At 37.7% G+C, this 19,191-nt stretch overlaps 1 protein-coding gene across 2 annotated transcripts in view; it reads left to right on the top strand.

The window, feature by feature from the left end:
• Positions 1 to 12,696: 12,696 nt before the first annotated feature.
• Positions 12,697 to 19,191, top strand: part of enox2 (ecto-NOX disulfide-thiol exchanger 2) — a 209,660-nt gene continuing 203,165 nt past the window's right edge. For both annotated transcript variants that reach the window (XM_034208127.1, XM_034208125.1), the window contains exon 1: positions 12,697 to 12,844. The gene's annotated coding sequence lies outside the window, so the exon portion shown is untranslated. The remainder of the gene's footprint in view (positions 12,845 to 19,191) is intronic.

Below are 19,191 nucleotides of genomic sequence, written 5' to 3'. Positions count from 1 at the left end.
TTTTAACTAGTGTCCTCTCTCTCTCTCTCTCTCTCTCTCTCTCTCTCTCTCTCTCTCTCTCTCTCTCCTCTCGTCTCCTCTCTCTCTCTCTCTTCTCTCTCTCTCTGCCTGCTCTCTCCGTCTCTCTCTCTCATCTCTCTCTCTCTCTCGCTTCCTCCACTCCCTTTCCCTCTCTCTCTCCCGGCTCTCTCTCGTCCGTCGGTTTCATCGCTACTCCTTCCTCCATCATCGTGAACTCACTAAGAGAATTCTCACTCTCTCTCTCTCTCTCTCTGAGCTTTGGAAGTGCTCATATTTGCTGAACTTTTGTTTCAGCTTAGCTCACTCTAGCTTTATTGACCCTGTTTCCAGTCATTACTGCTAGGGCTAACATAGCCAAAGCTATTGGCAAATCTATAGGCATGAGTGGCCCTATCTTGTCAGCCTTAACCTGCAGGAAACATATAGTGCATTCAACTATGCAACAGTTCTAAATAATTATATGAAGTCTGATGTTTGCAAAAATCATATATTAGTACGTGTGGATCCTACAGTATTATTTTTGCATCATTAACAAACCTGTATCTACCATATTTAAGGGATAACTAGCACCCAGTAGAACTGAATGCACCACTTCTGCTCAGATACACTCACAGTTATTTCAGTACACTGCACAAACAAATACAGTATGCCATGGATTCCTAAAAGCATCTCCATCACACGTAAGTAACCAGCATTGATTTCTTAGAGTATCTGCACTGTACACAACCTTCACCTGTGCTGATCCTCTCCTTACAGCCTCAATCTACTGCATGTGCAAAGCTGTGACTGCACAATAATGCAAAGCACAACAGATACATGTTCTATGTTGGACAAGTAATGTACCCAGTATGACATGTACAGGTTATGGCCCCTTGTGTCCTATTCCTACAACATATAAAACGTTCCTGGTAAGATAGAAAGACAAGGGTATCATGTTGTAGAATTCCCTTGTTCTTTATTTTTTCGCATTAGAATTATCATACAGTTTGATAAAGGAGAGAGGGGTTTATCTGAAATCCAGAGGCAATGATTGTTAGATAAGATTGTTTTTTCAGTCTCACTGTTGGCTTATATTCTGGTTTTTCAGAGGAAGTAATTTTTGTAATTGCTCTGAAAGACATTTGGGGGAAATAGATGAGTTACACTATCAGCTGTACTGGCGGTTTCCCTTTTTCATCAGTTAAATTAAAAGCTAAGCAATGTTTTTCCTGCCAGTAAGACCATTTTAAATGTTTGCAAAGTTGTTCAGAGGATGACGGATGAAACAGGGGATGAATAAAACTCATATTAAGACTTTACTCAGTTTACTTAACTGTAAACCCATTTATTAGGGTGGATCAAATCTTTAATAACAAAGTTGAGCATTCTTTTTCATCTTGGGAGTCCTTTAGTGAAACAAATAAACAGGCCTCTTTATCAGGACGATTATTATTCATTATTGTTTAGCAGTTTGAGCCAACATTATAAAGCCTTCCCCCTTAAAACCAACAGAAAACAACACACACCTCACCATTTGCTAAATCACACATTCTGAATATATTCATTTTGTTTGTTGTCAATCCAAAAAAAGACAGATCGGGTGACGATGACAGGGATGCAGGTCTCATAGTGCGATGCAAGGTCAAGGAACCACATATGCAGGATCTATCAGACTGAAGCACAGGCTGCTGACATGACACATTTGGACACCCCTACTACCTCAACGTCCTGTTGTCAATGCCCTTACAAAAGATACATGTTTTGGGAACTAAACAACCTGCATTTTCTGCTAATAAACTGTGTCATGGTTTGTTCGCTAGAGAGGTGCAAAGAGTTCCACAAATGCCTTCAGTATGTCTCGTCTTTTATCAATTACAAAGAAAATGTCGTGAATTCCTTCTAAGATATTACGCAGGACTCCTTCTCTAAAAGATGCCTTGTAGTTTTTTTGTAAATGATCAGTGTTTTAACTTTACATTTAGTGTTTCTCCCCAACATTGTGTGTATCCTTGTTGAGTGCATTTCTTCTTAAATGAACAAATTAGCTGATCGTCTTCTGCCCTGCATTTTCTTACACATTTCTGCATCGTTATGAATGGTACCATCACCTATGGCTCAGTGCATTCATGAGAAAGTATGGCACGATTGTGTATTGTGTCACCCATACGCTCACCTACGTTCTCGTGTGCTTAAAAGTGGACAAACAAAACATTGCACTCGTAAAAAAAATCAACAGTGCTACTACTGGGAAAAAACTCCATTAGGAACATTTAACCTTTGTTAAAGTGCTTTGAGTTTCTGAACATAACTTAAAGAGCATTAATTGTACGAGAAAGATAAAGAACATTGTCAGAAATAATGCAGAAACTTAGAACATCTAAGTTCTAACACAACAACAAATGTTCTGATCAAATCTTTATTGGGGCATATTTACAATTATTTTTAAACCTGTGTGCTGTGACGAAATATGAACACAATATCCAGGAGACACGGTTAAGCACAGAGCACACTGCTACAAAAGAGGAAAAATATTTGTGAGGTGAGATTGCCATACTATAAAAAAAGCACAGCCCCAGAAAATTAGTTTACATATATTATTGTTCTACAAATATATCCAACGAGAGTATGATGTAGCAAGCTGTAATCTGATTTGTCTTGTCTGTCACGATTGAACACATTTCTCTTAGTTATTTGTGAGAGGAAACGCTAAAATGCCGCAACATCCTGTAAAGCAAATCTCCTAGGTGGTTGAATTTTTGTTTTGTTCACTCACGGAGCAGATGTGGCCCTAGGGAGGTGGTTAGTGTTATCTGACTGTTAACAATGAGGTGTGATGGGTGTGGAGTTATGGAAGCTTTGGCACAGTGTGGAATTTTACACTCTCTGAGATGAATTACCAACTTTGTTGTGCGTGTCAGTCGAGTTATCAGGTGCTGCCGCAGATCTTTACACACACAGAATGAAGATAAATAAGAGCTAAGATACAAAAGGCTCTGCTTTTGTTGACAGTGAAATGTTTTATAAATCCTTGACATATTTTGTCTGTCTCAATTTAACACATGTATGCAGTGGTGGAAAGTTGCTAAAGTGGGTTTGAGTATTTCCATTTTACGTTTTTTTTTTTAAAGAAATTGGTAATGGTTCTTTCTTTTCCATTAATCATCTCACAACCAAGCATCCAAACTACGGCCCGGGGGCCAAATGTGGCCCGCGGACCATTTCAAATCGGCCCTCAGCAAATTCAAAAAGTATAACTTTAGTCTAATAAACTTCTGCTTGTTTTACATTGTACTTAAAGGGGACCTATCATGCAAAATGCACTTTTTTATGTCTTTTATACATAAATATGTGTCCCACCTGCCCCTAATGACCAGTCGCCACTGCGTATATACCACAATTTTACACCATTAAACAGTTACACAACATAATAGAAATAATATCGATAGCAGCGTCCCTAGCAACCACCTTGGTAACAATGAAAACGTTGTATGGACACAATTTCCTGAAGTAATCTTCATAATAACCAGCAAACTAAAGATCATGTACATCCACTGCACAGATAATCTGAAATAACAACTCATATTTCTCGCATCAAATGACATCAAAACGCATTTTAATGGCCAAACTAACTTTAAAATAGGCATTTTCCACCGAGAATAAAACGAAGGTCGGCCATGTTTTTTTTTCTTCTGCGGGGAGAAATTTGAAGATCACGTGACATAGACGCCAGCCATTGGAATGAATGGTGAAAAAAAACGTAGGGATCTTACAATTTCAGAGGCGTTTTTGAAGAAATACTACGTCCCAAGTTGTGGACCAACGTAGTTATTACACGTTTAGATGTGAGACTAGGTTGAATATACCCTTGATAAGAATGAGCTGCTAACAAAATAAATGAAACCCTATGGAGAGCTGTGATTTAGGCAGTTTTTTTCTAACAGCATTTTCAAGTATCAAGAATAATTGACCTACATTGGATTGATTTTTCCAACTTACAACTGAACTTATGAGGCAATATACCTCACCTCTAGTGAGTGGCCCAGCCCGTCGTATATTTTCTGTATGTGGCCCTCTGGGAAGAAAGTTTGGACACCCCTGACCTAAACCCCACCTATTTTTTGTTTTGTTATAAAGGAGTCAAAATGAGGTCAACCTCCACCTTCTTTGAGTTGCTTCATAGTTCTACTCCTGTACATTAGTACGTTTCTTTAAATAAGTTTGTATAGAATAAACCGATGGTTACCAAACTTTTAGTTTTGTGATCCTTTGCGAAAAAGCAGTGTCTATATAAGGCTACTTCTCATGCTTACACAACTGTTCGATGCTGTTAGACATTAAGACAGTAGTCCAAATAAGTCATTCAAATATGATGAGAAACATTTTCGTCTTTTCTCTTCCATTTATCACAGTAAACCACTTTCTAAAACACAACTGCTTTAATATTAACAACAGATAATATGATATGTGATAATAAATCACTATAAGGGGGCCATTTTCTGCAGAAAGTTTACTTGGAATCTTTCAGTGCATTTTATTGATCAAAGTTATATATTTACAAAGTGTATGATTTTGAATGTAGTATCTTTACATTGTTGTATTTTGGTAGTTAGAAAAGCATCTAAATACTTCTTTCACCTCATGCGTGTATGGTTCAGGTTTCACCACCTGAATCGTACAAATGCTCTACTTTTAATTAATTATGTGTTGTCATTTCCATCAATGTTTCACTATTCCAACCCCCTATTACACAACACTGAGATTTAAACCTGAGAAAAAAGGATTCAGATATCTATGACATCCAATATTTCAACAGCTTTGGCCTTAATAAACCAGAGTTACCACAAATCACTTCAAAGTCAGCTCGCTGTAGGTGGAACTCACCTCATCATGGGCCCACTTGCAGATAAATGCAGAGGCTGCATACGGTAGGTAATGATCTGTCGTGTTTTTATAAGGGTGCAAGCTCTCGTTTTTGGTGTCCTCATCAAAGACTTATCTTCCAGGCATTTGGGAAAGTTCATCTTGGAAAGCTCTCTGCTCTCAGATTCTTATATTCTCATTAGCACATTATGAACAATGTGTTCCACTGCTTGAGGACCTGTTTGGATGTATGTCCTGGGACTTTTTAGAGTGTTCTTATCTCAAATTGTACATTATCGCTGACTATATCATTTGCATCTTGCATGATACCATTCCCTCCTTTTATTGTCTTCCCTGCCCTAGCCTTTAAATCTAACCCATGTACAGATGTGACACTTATCAAATAGAATATATATATGCAAACATTTACATTTCTCTATTTAAATACAAACGTAACAGCTATATTCTGAGTTGTTATCAGCTAAGAAAATAGTGGCTATTAAAGCACACAGATATTGTTCTAAACTGTATTAAAGTAAACAGGTATTATCTTGAACTGTATTGAAGTAAACATGTATTATTTGGGACTGTTTTGAAGTAATCCTATATATATAAACCTTCTTACCTACACTCCATAAGGCAGATATCGCCAACACACACACATACACCCCCTGTCTCCAGCACACACACATAAACTCCTTGACCCAGATATCAGCAACACACACACATACGCCTCCACTTATCAGCATGCACACACACACACACACACACACACTTCCCCTCACTAACACACACACATGTTCTTTTTCAAGGTTCTTTCTGGGGCCAATATAATCCCAAGCACCAATATATCTGTGTACAATGTTTGATACCAATATATCTGTGTACAATGTTTGATTGTTTAGAAAATAATAGTTTGTGTGAAACCTTCCCTGGGAAATTAAAGGAGTTGGGTCCGGTGGAAGATAAGAAGTGGCTCTCCACCTCAAATAATATCCATATATATTGTTGTGTAGTCATGCAAAATGCCCCCTGTTTCTGACTGGCTGGTCCCGATACCTGTATCGCACAGCAGTAGAACTGGGAGTCCAGAGTACTCTGTAAACTTGTATTGGTGTTTTTTATCATTAAAATCAGATTATTGTTATAACTTTTATGCCGGTGTTTTGAACTCCCTCTTTTATCAATCTGACCAGGCTCATCTAAACGGACGGCGCGGAGCAGAGGTGGGCTTTAAGCCACCACTACTGTGTCTGCCCCAACACTATGCATTTACCTTGAACACATAAGAAGCAGCCCATGATGTGTGCATTTGAATATCATGCCAGCAGTGTCAATACTACTGTTTTCCATCTTTAGAATATAAAAGAGCTAAACAAGACCTCTTCACTTTTATTTAGTAACTTTTAAATGATACATTGATGTTTATTTAAAAGTTATATGCCTTAAATCTGTATATACTTTATATATTTAGCACAAACAAATTAGTCACTAATTATGTTCAACCTTTTCTGATCTCTAATTATATGGATTACTTGGCTCAATGCACTTCACGCATCACAAAAGCAAAGGGAAATGTTTATCTGCCTTTTCTATACTGTGTAATTACCTAATTATACAATAAGCCAAATTACAAGTGATACTAATAATGTGTTTGGTCACTTGAAAATCATTTCGTCCAGGGTGGCCAATTACTGTTGTTTCAAATCATCCAACTGAACAAGGGCTCTTCTTCTTCCACTGTGTCAAATCAGCAAAGTCTGTCGAAGATCTGAAAAGAAACCTAAGACAAGCGTGAACTTTCATGTTATAGTCTTAAATAATTCTCTTTGATAGAAACAGAGCATAACAAACGTGCTTGGGTCTTTACATAGCTTGTTGTTTTCTTTTGTTCTTCAAAGTACTGATTTATATGTGAACTTAAAGAAAATAAGACAGTGATAGTGTATTAAAACCCTGGTAGAAAAGTCACCTGTTATTAAGGCACTTCACTTCTTACTGTGATTCATTTCTAGTGTTTTTTATCTTTGAAGTGCTTCAAACAAATATGTACTGCAAATCGTTGTTCTGATAAACAAATACTAGTCTAAAACTATTTTATATATATATAAATACCCACTTGTATTTAGAGCATAAGTACGTTAGAAAGGGTAGAGGCAAACCATCCACAACAGGAAGAAGATAATTGGCAAACTCTTATTATACCTCTTAAAATAAAAATACATATCATCATACAAAAAACGGGTGTGCTGATTACATATTCAACAACTTCATTAAAAAATAATATATTGAATAAAATATGTTAGAAGGTAAATACAATAATGGAATGAAAAAATACAAGTATAATATACAAGTGTCATTTATAAAGTAAAGTATATACTCTCACGTGGTAACTCTGTGTATTGGCAGCTTCGATGGACAGGGAGAAGTAACTTTTGGGGAGCTCAAATTCAGCTTACTGTGAAATCCAAAAAGCACATGTTTACACAGCCAGCTGGTCTGTGATGGCTTTTTACCAGAGTATACCAGAGGGACGAGAGGTAGAAAATATTTAATTGGCTAGACAAACTTTTTCATGGTTTTTCAATTTCCACTTTCAGGGAGTGAGCACTAATTCAAAAGTTTTTGAGCATGTACTCCATGTCCACGTCTAACAACATAATTTAATTTGGATAAACACGGTGAGCCTCGAGAGTGTCAGTTTAACATCCTGGGACAGTCTTCTCGGTAGAAATAATACTTTATGAGTAGGGCAACAAAGGAAAAGTTATTTTACATTCAGACAACTCTCCTATTGGAGCTTCAAGGTAGAAAACTTCAGACAACTCAGAGCTTGAACAAATTATGCATGCTTTGTTTCACTGTGGCCCGCTGCTAGTCTTGCTGGCTTTCGCTTCCATGTAAAAGCTATTGTCTCACCCTAAATTAAGTGTCATGTGTAAATACAATACAAATGGAAACTAAAGTGGTAAAATATGAATTCAGGTCCCTCAGCAGCTCAGGCTGAAAGAGTCTGAAGGATTTCTCTTAGTTCAGAGTCACGGCATAAAGCATAGAGAGTGTGATCAATCCAACAAAGGACTTACATTTCCCCATGAAATCATTCTCCCACTGATCACTGCTAATCAAGGCACAATCTGATGCAGTAACACACGAAGAATATGTGAAAGACAGTCAGATGATTTAATTCAGCAATCACCAACCAGCTCAAATACCTGATTAGGTCCATTCTGTGTGTGCTCATGTAAAAATCAAACGTCCTGTAAGAAGGGGTTTATATGCACTATTTCTCTCATTCAAGATAAAAATCCCCATTATTTCTCTGTTTTATCACCAGCCCGTAAGAGTGATTAAACCCACCTTTGATTGCTTGCAAACATTTTCTCATCAGCTCATAGAGGCAGCCCTGTTGACTCTTTAGTTATAATGGCCACAGGCAATAGCCAATCAAACCCGGCCTTTATTGGCTGTTGCTAGGAAACCAAACTTTCCATATGTGAATCATCCTGGACATGATGAGATGTGTGCAGGCTTGACACTTGAATGCATTGCATAATTCCACATACTATGCACTTCAAAAAATACTTGGGATGCATAAGAATGGGAAATCTAATGAAAAAAGTTGAACAGGCGGATGGAGGGAGCGCAGACAGCAGCTTGGAAGGAGATTGGGAGCCTGCAGGAGGGCTGGTATTGAATGCTCTCATACACTGCTGATGAGAAACGACATGTTTTCTCTCGTCAACAGGAACTTATATTGTGGCGGTAATCTACTTTTTCATGTCTCTGCTGGGATGTTTTACCATCAAAGTTCTGCATGTGACAGAAAAATCTCTTTAACAAATGTTTGAAAGTATGCCGTCCATCATTAGCCTATATCAGTGTCCTTAAAATAGCCCTGCAGTTTTGGTAAACACATTTATCCACTTTCATTTCCTCAATGCTGAGGGAAACAAATTAGCATAATAATATTCTTACATGTTTGTGTGTGCGGATCAACTTCCTAGAACAACAGGGATGCTACCTGTTTTTTACTTTGGTTTTGCATTAACATAGTCTGTTATTGTGCATAGTTCCAGCTCAAGTTTGAAAAAAAGAACGTTGTATAGATCATGTTAGATTATTAAAAGACAACATGAAATAATATAAAAGGTGTACTTTTTTATAGAGCTGAATAATGAACAACTTGTGTTATTAAAGTACACATGTACTGTGAAAAAATAACCCAGCTAATAGCCTCTAAATAAATACCTATTGCAGCTTGCACGCCTCCTTGCATATGTACCAAGTCACTTGACATTTTACATTTTTTTGATACATTTATTCTGTAGTTTATCTCATTGTGCATTCAGTGCCCACTTTCTTCTGTGTTTCTGAGTCTGAATGTTGTATACATCGTTTAACACAGAAAAGTGGTCTCCCCATAGGCTAACTAATAAATAAATCTTCTTCAATGTAAACCAGTTGGACAACATTTTTTTAACCTTTTAACAACCAAATTGTATGTTAATCCTCCGGCAGAGGGTAAATTCATTGTATGAGACTAACAGTACCACACACCAAATGCATACAAACATACAAACAAAAACGCAGTTATCACAGGAAAAAACTGGTAACTTAATCTGAATCCTCCTGTATTTTAGAGAAACTGTATATTGTGCTCTATATAATAAAAAATCCACATTATAGAACTTCAGCCTTTGGCAGCTGAACTGTGCAGGAGGCGCCTAATGAAGCAACCTGCTGTGAACCAGGTAACGTTACATTTTCCAGCTGGGAGAAACATGTTAACTGGAATTAGCGTTCATTCGGGAATATTATTGGCTCATTAAGTATTAATAGACCTCTCAGATCAGTTTTTACACTGAACCAGTTTCCACGTTCTAGTTGGAGCACATGTGAGCTGTATTGAGTTTTGATGTTTAGTCACACAGGCGTCTTCTGACATCAACATAATCATTACCAGGTAGTCCAAGGAAATGCAGACAAGTGACGAAAGATAAATTCCTGCTAAGTTGTCAAAACATGTAAAATAACATGATGAGCCCGGGGGGAAGGGTGGGCGCAAAATAAGCATTAGCAATGCTGTAATTGCCTGTAAATGGTCCAAAAATGATGTGGGAGTGAAATGCATGCTGGCACATATGATAATCCCCTTGTAATGAGAATTCACTAGATATCACTCGCTTTGTTCATGCCCCAGCATCTCTGAGGGCGCTTAGTCACCCCAACACTAACAATGAGCCATAGAGTAGGAGATGGCATGGAATACAAGTGAGAGAAAAGTGAAATTACACATAAAATGAACTCATTTGTTAAAAAAGGGGGAAGAAAATTGACATCCATTATTTCTCTGCTTTCGAATGATTAAATCAAGTAAATGTGTTTAATACTTTCATGTTCCCAGGAGTGTGTTGTGAGGGAGTGACAAGAATCAGCTTGGAGCAATTTTAGCTGCTAAAGATTAGGATGCAGACAAACTAAGCCTCCCAAATCCCAAGGTGCCAAAGGAATAAAATAAAGAATGAGAAGCATAGATAAATACGTCACAAAACCCGGATGTTTAGGGTTTGGATTTTCATCTAAGATCAAGTTCACAACGGCTTAGAGAGAAAGATTGCTATCACAACTCCATGGTGGAAAAAGTATTAAAACCGTAATGAAAAAGTTGCAATAGATCAAAAATACATATGAAGGTCCTGCATTTAAAACCATAGAAGGACAGTAGTTTTATCAAATTATATATATCTGATTCTGCTGAAAAATGTCCCCGATTATAAATGACATTTTACTAGTTCAGGATGTTGCTATTTTAAAAGATTTGAAACCATCTGAGCAATTTAGAGGTAAATCACTCTTTGGTCAAACAACAAACAATTTAGATTTCTGAAACATGATAATGAGTTCCAGATTAGCCAAAAAATCGGGAAGCACAGTTTAGATCTTTAAAAATACAATACATGTTTTGTTTTTTTAATTACTCAGGTAAAGTACATCAAAATGTAACGTCAGTACAATGATTGATTTGTATTTAGTTATGTTCCATCACTGTCACTTTTACAGATGCTAATGAAGTGTAAAACATATGGCTGCTCAAATTCTTTGGAAAAAGTTATTTTAGAATTTAAGTGAATAACTCATGCAACTTAAAATGTCCTCAAGCCCATCTACATAATAGTCTCATATTAATTTGAATATGAATTTGAAATGGGATTCATTATAGAAAAGCAGAAGAATAATGGCAGCTGAGAAAGAGGATAACGAATTATTATAAATGTAGCAGATGAACAGGAAAGAGTCTACGGGGTCTTTAAACAGCTACAGTTAAAATTGAAAGATACAAGCTGCCTACTCAATTTCTGTATAATTAATACAGTAAAACCAACCAAAATGTTTCATGTAAAATAAAATGAGAAAAAAAAATATATCCATCAAGTCCTATCCTGAATGTGTCCTGTACATATATGCACTAAGGCCTAAAGCTCGATGTTCATATACATATATAATTTCACTTGCATGTCTGTTCAAAGAAGATAACGAGTCCATCTCTAAAAGACCATAGCTTTCATTACCCAGATTGATTGTTGTAGAGCAGGGGTGTCAAACTCAATTTAATCGCGGACCACATCAGCATTAGGGCTGCACTCAAAGGGCCGGTTGTAACTTTAAGACTAGAAAAAAAAATAATGTATTATATTATATTATTGCCTCTGCATTGGATTATTATCAGATAGGGTAATAACTTCATAATTAACTACGTCTGAAAGCAGAAGTCTGGGGCAAATAATTGCAAGTCTCTTCAGTGAGAATGTCACAACATGATTTAAAAGGAAAAGCCAAATCCTGGAAAAAAAGTCCAAATCTGAGAAAAATGTCAAATTTCAGATGCATTGTGGGACATGTAGTTTATGGGCAACGTGCTTCTGTAAATCATCATGTAACCATATCATATTCTTTGCAAGCTCTTATGGGGCCACATAAAATGAAGTCACGGGCCGGATTTGGCCCCCGGGCCTTGAGTTTGACACCCCTGTTGTAGAGAATACTTTACAATAATCTGGCTCAAAATGTTGAATATGTGTGTTGTCTCAAAATACTCTTTATGTCATTAAACCTCGAAATTCAGCTACAACACGTGGAATTAGGACAGTTTAATTAAATTCCCTGAAATAGAGGACTGTTGTGGCCATGTCTTAAACATAGGCTACCATTTTGCCTAATAAAAACGCTGATTATGAATCACCCTGAGTATTTTTGATCGGTCTATTTCTGCTTAGTGCACTTACTTTGACATCAGCACAATTATTATATTGTGGAGGTAATCTCCTTGTCTCTGCTGGTATGTGTTACCATCAAAGCCCTGCATGTGACAGAAAAATCTCTTTAACAAATGTTTGAAAGCATGCCATCCATCATTAGCCTAAATCAGCGTCCTTAAAATATCCCTGCAGTTTTTGGTAAACACATTTATCCACTTTAATTTCCTCAATGCTGAGTAAAACTTTATAGCACACTAATAGTCTTACACGTTTGTGTACTGAGTCACGTCAAAAACAGGGATGCTAGCTTACTGTGCATAGTTTCAGCTCTAGTGTGGAAAATGGAAGGCTATGTTCCTTTATCCAGAGTTTGTTTGACTGCTCTAATTCTGCTTACTGCACTTAATTCTGCTTAATGCATTTACTTCTGCTTACTTCACTTACTTTGACAGCAGCACAAAAACGAAACCATCTTAAATGTTTCACTATTTCGCCCATAGGGGGATGCGAAAAAACGTCAACAAACAACACGTGTCGGCCTCCCGCTTGCCGTAGTTGGCTCCGCCATTGTTTGACAGTTTACGTCGTTGCTAACAACAGGCTCTCCTGGATACCTCACGCACTCAACAACAACAACAAAAAAAGAAACTTGCTCGGGTCGGGTGGATTTTAGGACAACTTCCAGCAGTACAGCGAGTACGAAAGAAGACACACGTTGCAACCAGGTACTTTTATACTTCCTATTAGCTTTACTCGTTCACTTCTCCGGCGCTAACTTCCGGTAGTTAGCATTAGCTTCCCTCACTTCTGCACTAAGCCACTCTATGGAACAAGTTCACAGCATATCATGTGTTTTTGCCTAACATAAAGCGCCTCTTTGAGCCTCAGCCTCAGCTTTATGTTACAACGAATCGGTTCTAGATATCTGTCTTTTGTCTCATTGCGTATCTTAAAGTTAGCTGACTTATTTGACTGCTGAGTTTACATACATGTAACGTTAATTGGTAGTGTGACAGAATAGCAAACGCATGGTTATTTAGTGAAAAGTCAAACGTTAAACGAATTATTCGCTTTCACCGTGATGCACCAGTCCCACAGATGGTTAGTCAGGTTCACGAGGTTTGTAGAGTCAAAATGTTCAAAGTGGAGACGGGAATAGTCATGTTATGGTCAAAACACATTTATGTGATTCATAGTAGCGAACAAGAAGTCATTGTGAGCACAGAGAACAGCTGATTGCACCACATTATGGAAGACATTGTGGCTGTAATGTAGATATTTAAAATGTTTAGGATGCATCCAGGCGGGAGAATGTTCTACTCTTGCCTCTTTTGTTCCTTAGCTTTTCAAAGCAAATCAATAATAGGCTTGTTATTTTAAAACAACGTGAGGTACAGTACAGCACATTTTACTCCAAGTTAACTATGTGCTGCACAATGCATGAGCTTTCATGGATGTTAGTCACAAAAGAAAAGTAAACACAATTACAACAGACAAATTCATGTTGCATGTGAGAAGAATCATTTATTTTTTTGATTAATTAAGAAGGGTTTCAAAATGAGTTGTATAACTTTACAAATATTACAAAGTAAAAATACAAAAGTTATTAAAAACCAGTTGACCAATACAATACAAATAAGACACATGAGGTACAATACAGTTTGTTAGAGTAATATAACAATAATTAGGACTGGCAAACCAGACCACTGAAAGGATAAACTAAAAAGGAATATTTTATAGGACTACCATTGTTAAAACTTTAATCCTACACAAATAGAGTGTGGATGAGATGTTGCTTGGTTGAGGCTGTCTACTGAACTTTGTCTGGCCTTTTGCAGGGCCTGTCATCTGAGGTAATGCAGCCAGCTGAGATAAGACTGTGTTGTTGTTCTCTATGTATGAGAAACTGGAATTATAGAATATTTGGCATTTTTTGAAATACACGACCCCGGTTGTCTCTGCTTTTTAGTTTTTTCACTCTTTACCATAAAGTACTTTGGATAATCAGTGGTAAAGTTAAATACGGCGATTGTTCTCAGTATGCTGAAAATAATCTGAAGTCAAGTCATTGTTCTGTGCTGCTAAACAAAGGAGGAAGCCAAGGTGGCTCTGTGACAGTTTTATGAGCGCTGTGTGAGCGATGGAAATAATAAGAATCACCATTGGGGTACTTCTCTACATGTTCAGAAGATGACCAGCCTTTGATGAGGGCATGGAAGTGGAAATCTTGGCTCTAAAAATATAGAGGATCATTACTAAAGACACCTCTGCAAATACATTCATTTCCAGAAAGGCTTATCACGATGAGGTGCTTTTTCTTCGGAGATATTTGAAGGATCGCTGACAGTAATGGTAACCTAATGCCAGTGATATATGGGATGTCATTCAGGGCTGAAGATTTAAGTCCAATAATGAGCTAAATCATGTCTTCACAGGTATAATCCTAAACCTTGACTTCACATTTTGCAAAGAGAGGCGCTGCTGATTGCAAAGGTTAATCCTCCTATTGATTAAAAATGGAAGATGCCATTTTTCTAGCCTACTCTGAGGCCCTGTTGTCAGAAATACAACCCGGATCTGGGCAGAAAAATGACGTTTGAGGTGCTTTAAGCGCTTAAGCAAATCCGCTTATTTAAGGAGTAGCAACAGCGTAGGTATTTTTATCTGCTGCACTGCTGTCGGACAATTTACAAACAATGTTTGATACATTTTTTAATGTATTTCCTATGATGCTGTGGAGACTTATTATGAGGAAGAGGGTGATTAATTGAGCTAGCTTATTGCTGAATCACAATTAAATATGCAACTATGCATACGTTCTTCGGTTCAAACATAATACAATGCCTTTGCTCCAATATGCCGAAAAGATCAATAAATGAAAGGATTTAATGATTAACAGAAAATGATCAAACTACAATTTTGATTATCGATTACAGTAAGTCATTTCCAACCACAATTGCCAAACATCTGCTGTAGGGCTGCAGCTAAAATGTATTTATCGATTCATCTTCTAGTTATTTTCCAATTAATCTTTAGTCTATAAAATATCAATTCATTTAAACTTTATTTTAATAAAATATGTAGGTCTATATCAGTATAAAATGGCTTTGAACATTTCTCACAGGACAAGGTGATTCAAATAGCTTGTTTTGTGCTTTTAAAAGTCCAAAACCTTAAGATATTCTATTTGTTGTCAAAAAAGCACGTTTTGTTGTTTGGAGAGGCTGGAACCAAAAAAGGTCTGGCATGTTTGAAAATGTATTTATTTAATCGTTTATTTGGCAGGGACATTGCACATTAATTAACACTTAAAACAATAAATATTTCAAGCGTAAATAAGCCGGATTTACATTTGAGCTACTTTCCATCCGCAGTCCCTCACATAAAACATTTAAGAAAATGACATTTATAAACATAGCAAAAACAAATACATGATATGCAAAAGTGCAAAAGAGTAAGAGCAGCACACACAAGTATTTATGATATGGTAATACAATATAGCAGCAAGGACATATAAAATGCAAGAGAAGATACAAGAGATACTTAAAGTGCAAGATGAGATACCCCTGTGTTAAAGTGCATTTAGCGGTGATTGCACGTCTGTTTGTTTCTCAACCATTCTTTGAGTTGACCTTTGAAGCTATTGAGAGTGGGACAATCCCGTATCTCAGTTGGGAGGCTATTCCACAATGAGCTGCCTTTAATGGAGAGGACATTTTGTCCAAAAGTGGTCCGTCTACGGTGGACCTCACAGTCTCCTCTGGTGTCCGACCTAATGCAGCGTCCAGTGTGTTTTCTGTGGATGAATTCCCCTAAGGAAGGGAGGGGGGGTCAGTCCATCTAAACATTTATAAATAAAGCACATACTTTTAAAAGACTTAAAATTGTCAAAATTCAAGAAATTATGTTTTTCAAGGATGGTACAGTGGTGGTATGAATATGGCTTTCTGTCAAACACCTTGATAGCTCTTTTGTACTGCTGATATATATATATATATTAATGCTGTCAAAATTATTGCGTTAACGGCGGTAATTCATTTTTTGAATTAATTGCGTTAAAATATTTAACGCATTTAACGCATGCGCAGAATGGCCCGCCCCATACATCCCAATGGCTTAGCCCCACCATGACAAATGATGTTAAAGTAAGCAAAATAAAGTATGCCAACTCGCGCGGAGTAAATTGCACAGACAGCAGTTAGTAAGATTGATTTCAGTAGCCACTTGTCTGGAAATACCGAAGACTAGAAACGGTTTTGAAAACTTTTGTCACGTAGTGATCGTCTTCTCAATAGAACATCTTTGATAATGTCTTCTGGCCAATCAGAATCAAGATAACGGCGTGGTGTTGTTGCAGGAAGTCCCGACGGAGAATACTTTTGCGGTAGTACATCTCTATATACGTCGATACAACATTACGTGTTGATAGAAATCAACACGTAATGAAATAATGACCCCACGGTTTGATGATTGATAGGTGTGTGGGCTGTCTTTCATTTTGACACACAGAACAATGTTATAATAAACATACATACATACTGTATGTTAAATTGATATATCCGCCTTCTTTCATTTATCTTTCCATTCCCACAACAATATACTGTACATAAAGAAATGGCATATTTTGGACAAATGGTGATTAATGAATTTTTAAGCTGTGATTAATCTGATTACAATTTGTAATCGTTTGACAGCCCTAATGTATATATATATATATATATATTATGAGATTCTGTGGAAAAGGTCTATTAGCCTTGTGTCACGTAATACATTATTGTAAAATACTTGGAAGCGTATATTAAAATAAAGCGGCATCAACTCCCAACACGATATTTATTTGTGGGACATTTTGGAGTTTAGTATTTCGTAGGAGCCCCTTTCCATTATAGTTGGGCTCTTCTTGCATTCAGTTTGTCATTTAAAGGATTAGACTCAGTAGTTAGCCCCGCCCCTTTCTATGGCCAGATTTATTTAGGCAGTGGTGAGGACTGCAGGACCTAGATGTAATGGGGGTGTCAATATTCCTCATGTCAGCAGGTTGTGCTTCATTAATCTGTCTGATTGATCCAGCATCCTATGGTTCCATGACCTTGCTTTGCACAAATAAGAACTGCACCCATGCCAGAGTCACCTGATCTAGTGCTTGTGCATGGATTTGTTCTTGACTGATTGGAGGCACAGGACAGAGACATATGGACCCACAGCAGTGAGAGCTGAGGGCATTCGACATGTGTGAGTGGGAGGCCTATTTGTACATGTTATGATGTCGATGTGCTCTGTTGGATGTTAAAGTCTGATCAGCTGGGGACAATGGTGGGAGATAACATGTAGGAAACATAAAGAATAATTAGAACAATAAAGATTGTAAGAGTATGAGCATCCCACTGTATGGACAACAAGCAAAATGTATCAACCCGACACGTAGATGTATGGTTAATTTCTTTATTAATTGATTAATCATATGGTCTATTAATTATTAGAAACATTGTGAGAATGGCCAATCCAAGTTTCCCAAAGCTAGGTTTTTTGTCTTCTGCCAAACGAAAAAAAAAAGTTTTAACAACATGTTTATTTATTGACTTTTCATTCCGGTATAATCATTTTGCGCAAAGATGGCACTGTTTGTCAGAGCACTTCATCCTTCTGGGATTTCATGAAGAACAGCTCCAACGCCTGTGTGTATGGGAACGCCTCTGGTGCTGGTCCATTAACTGCCCAGTGTTTCCCAGAGATCTGAAATATACTTGGGGGGGTGGTGGTAGCGGGGGGGGGGGGGGGGGGGGGGGGGGGTTGAGGTGACGTGCAACAACATTAACATTGACCTTTCTGTTGGTCGCTTGTTAGCAGACCCTTCACGCGATGGCAGAGCGAACAGGTACAGGCAGGGCCCATAATGATAGCCCTATAGTTTAAATCTACTACCCACACATGAACATATGGAAATGGGTTACTATTTAAAAAAATAAATGTATTTATTAATGTATTTAGGAACCTATCCATGTGATTTTTAGTGGGGGTCGACCTCAAATCCTCTAGGGGGGTCCAGGGGCATGCCCCCCGGTAAGATTTAATTTTTTATTTTGGAGTTAAATGCATCAATCTGGTGCATTTTGAGGGGGAAATAAAGAGACTAGATCTATGGAAACACCTATATTAAACAGAACTGTATACATTTCAATAATCATAAAATCAAGGCCATAACCAATAACATACCATTTCCAATATGAAAAAAACACTGAAACTTGTTAATTTATTTTTGGTTCATTTATAGTTGTGAGTGTGTCTGTGCTCCTGAATCAGCCTCTCCTGTCTCCCTCCTCTCCCCCCTGCTCCTCTTTGAGGCAGCAGCAAAGACTAGTTTTCTCTCAACAAGTTTTAAAAGTGTATCTTACCTTTTTTCACCTAGTTAACTTTTTATTTATTTATTCATGCATATTTTACGAATCACATTACATTTCATTTAGCTGACGCTTTTATCCAAAGCGACTTATAATGACCGATTACAGGGACATTCTCCCTGGAGTAACTAAGGGCTAAGTGCCTTACTCAAGGTCACACTAGTGATGGTGTTCCTGGCGGGATTTGAACTCACAGCCTTCCGATCTTCAGCCCACCTCACTCTCCATTAGACCAATCACTACCCTCTCAAATGGAAATATGTGTTTACATAAATGGTGACCACACCGTTTGAGACCCACTGAGAACTTAGACTAAGTTAACTATCTAAACACTCAGAGAGTGCTTTACCTCACCTGAGCTGAGGTTATCCCGAGCTTGAATGACACACAGACCAATCAAGGGCTTTGATTTATGATCTGTATGACAGTGGCCATGTCGGCAGGCCACATCATGTGGACAGCCAGTCACCCTGTGTGAGGCAGGCCACTTAACAGGCCAGAAGGAGGCGAGATCAGAGCAAGGGAGCGAGGGATCATTGTCCACAAGTTAATCGATCGTAGATGGCGTCGTGGTCACGGACGAATACAAAAATAAATAAAAAAATAAACCTAAATGGGTCGCGCAATATACTTGGGCGGCCGTTAATATACCTGGGCGGCCCGCCCAAGTATAG

This window comes from Gymnodraco acuticeps, unplaced genomic scaffold, assembly GCF_902827175.1.
Source record: "Gymnodraco acuticeps unplaced genomic scaffold, fGymAcu1.1, whole genome shotgun sequence".
NCBI classification, from domain to species: domain Eukaryota; kingdom Metazoa; phylum Chordata; class Actinopteri; order Perciformes; family Bathydraconidae; genus Gymnodraco; species Gymnodraco acuticeps.
The sequence above is the reverse complement of the archived record's forward strand: the minus strand, read 5'-3'. Positions and strand labels throughout refer to the sequence as shown.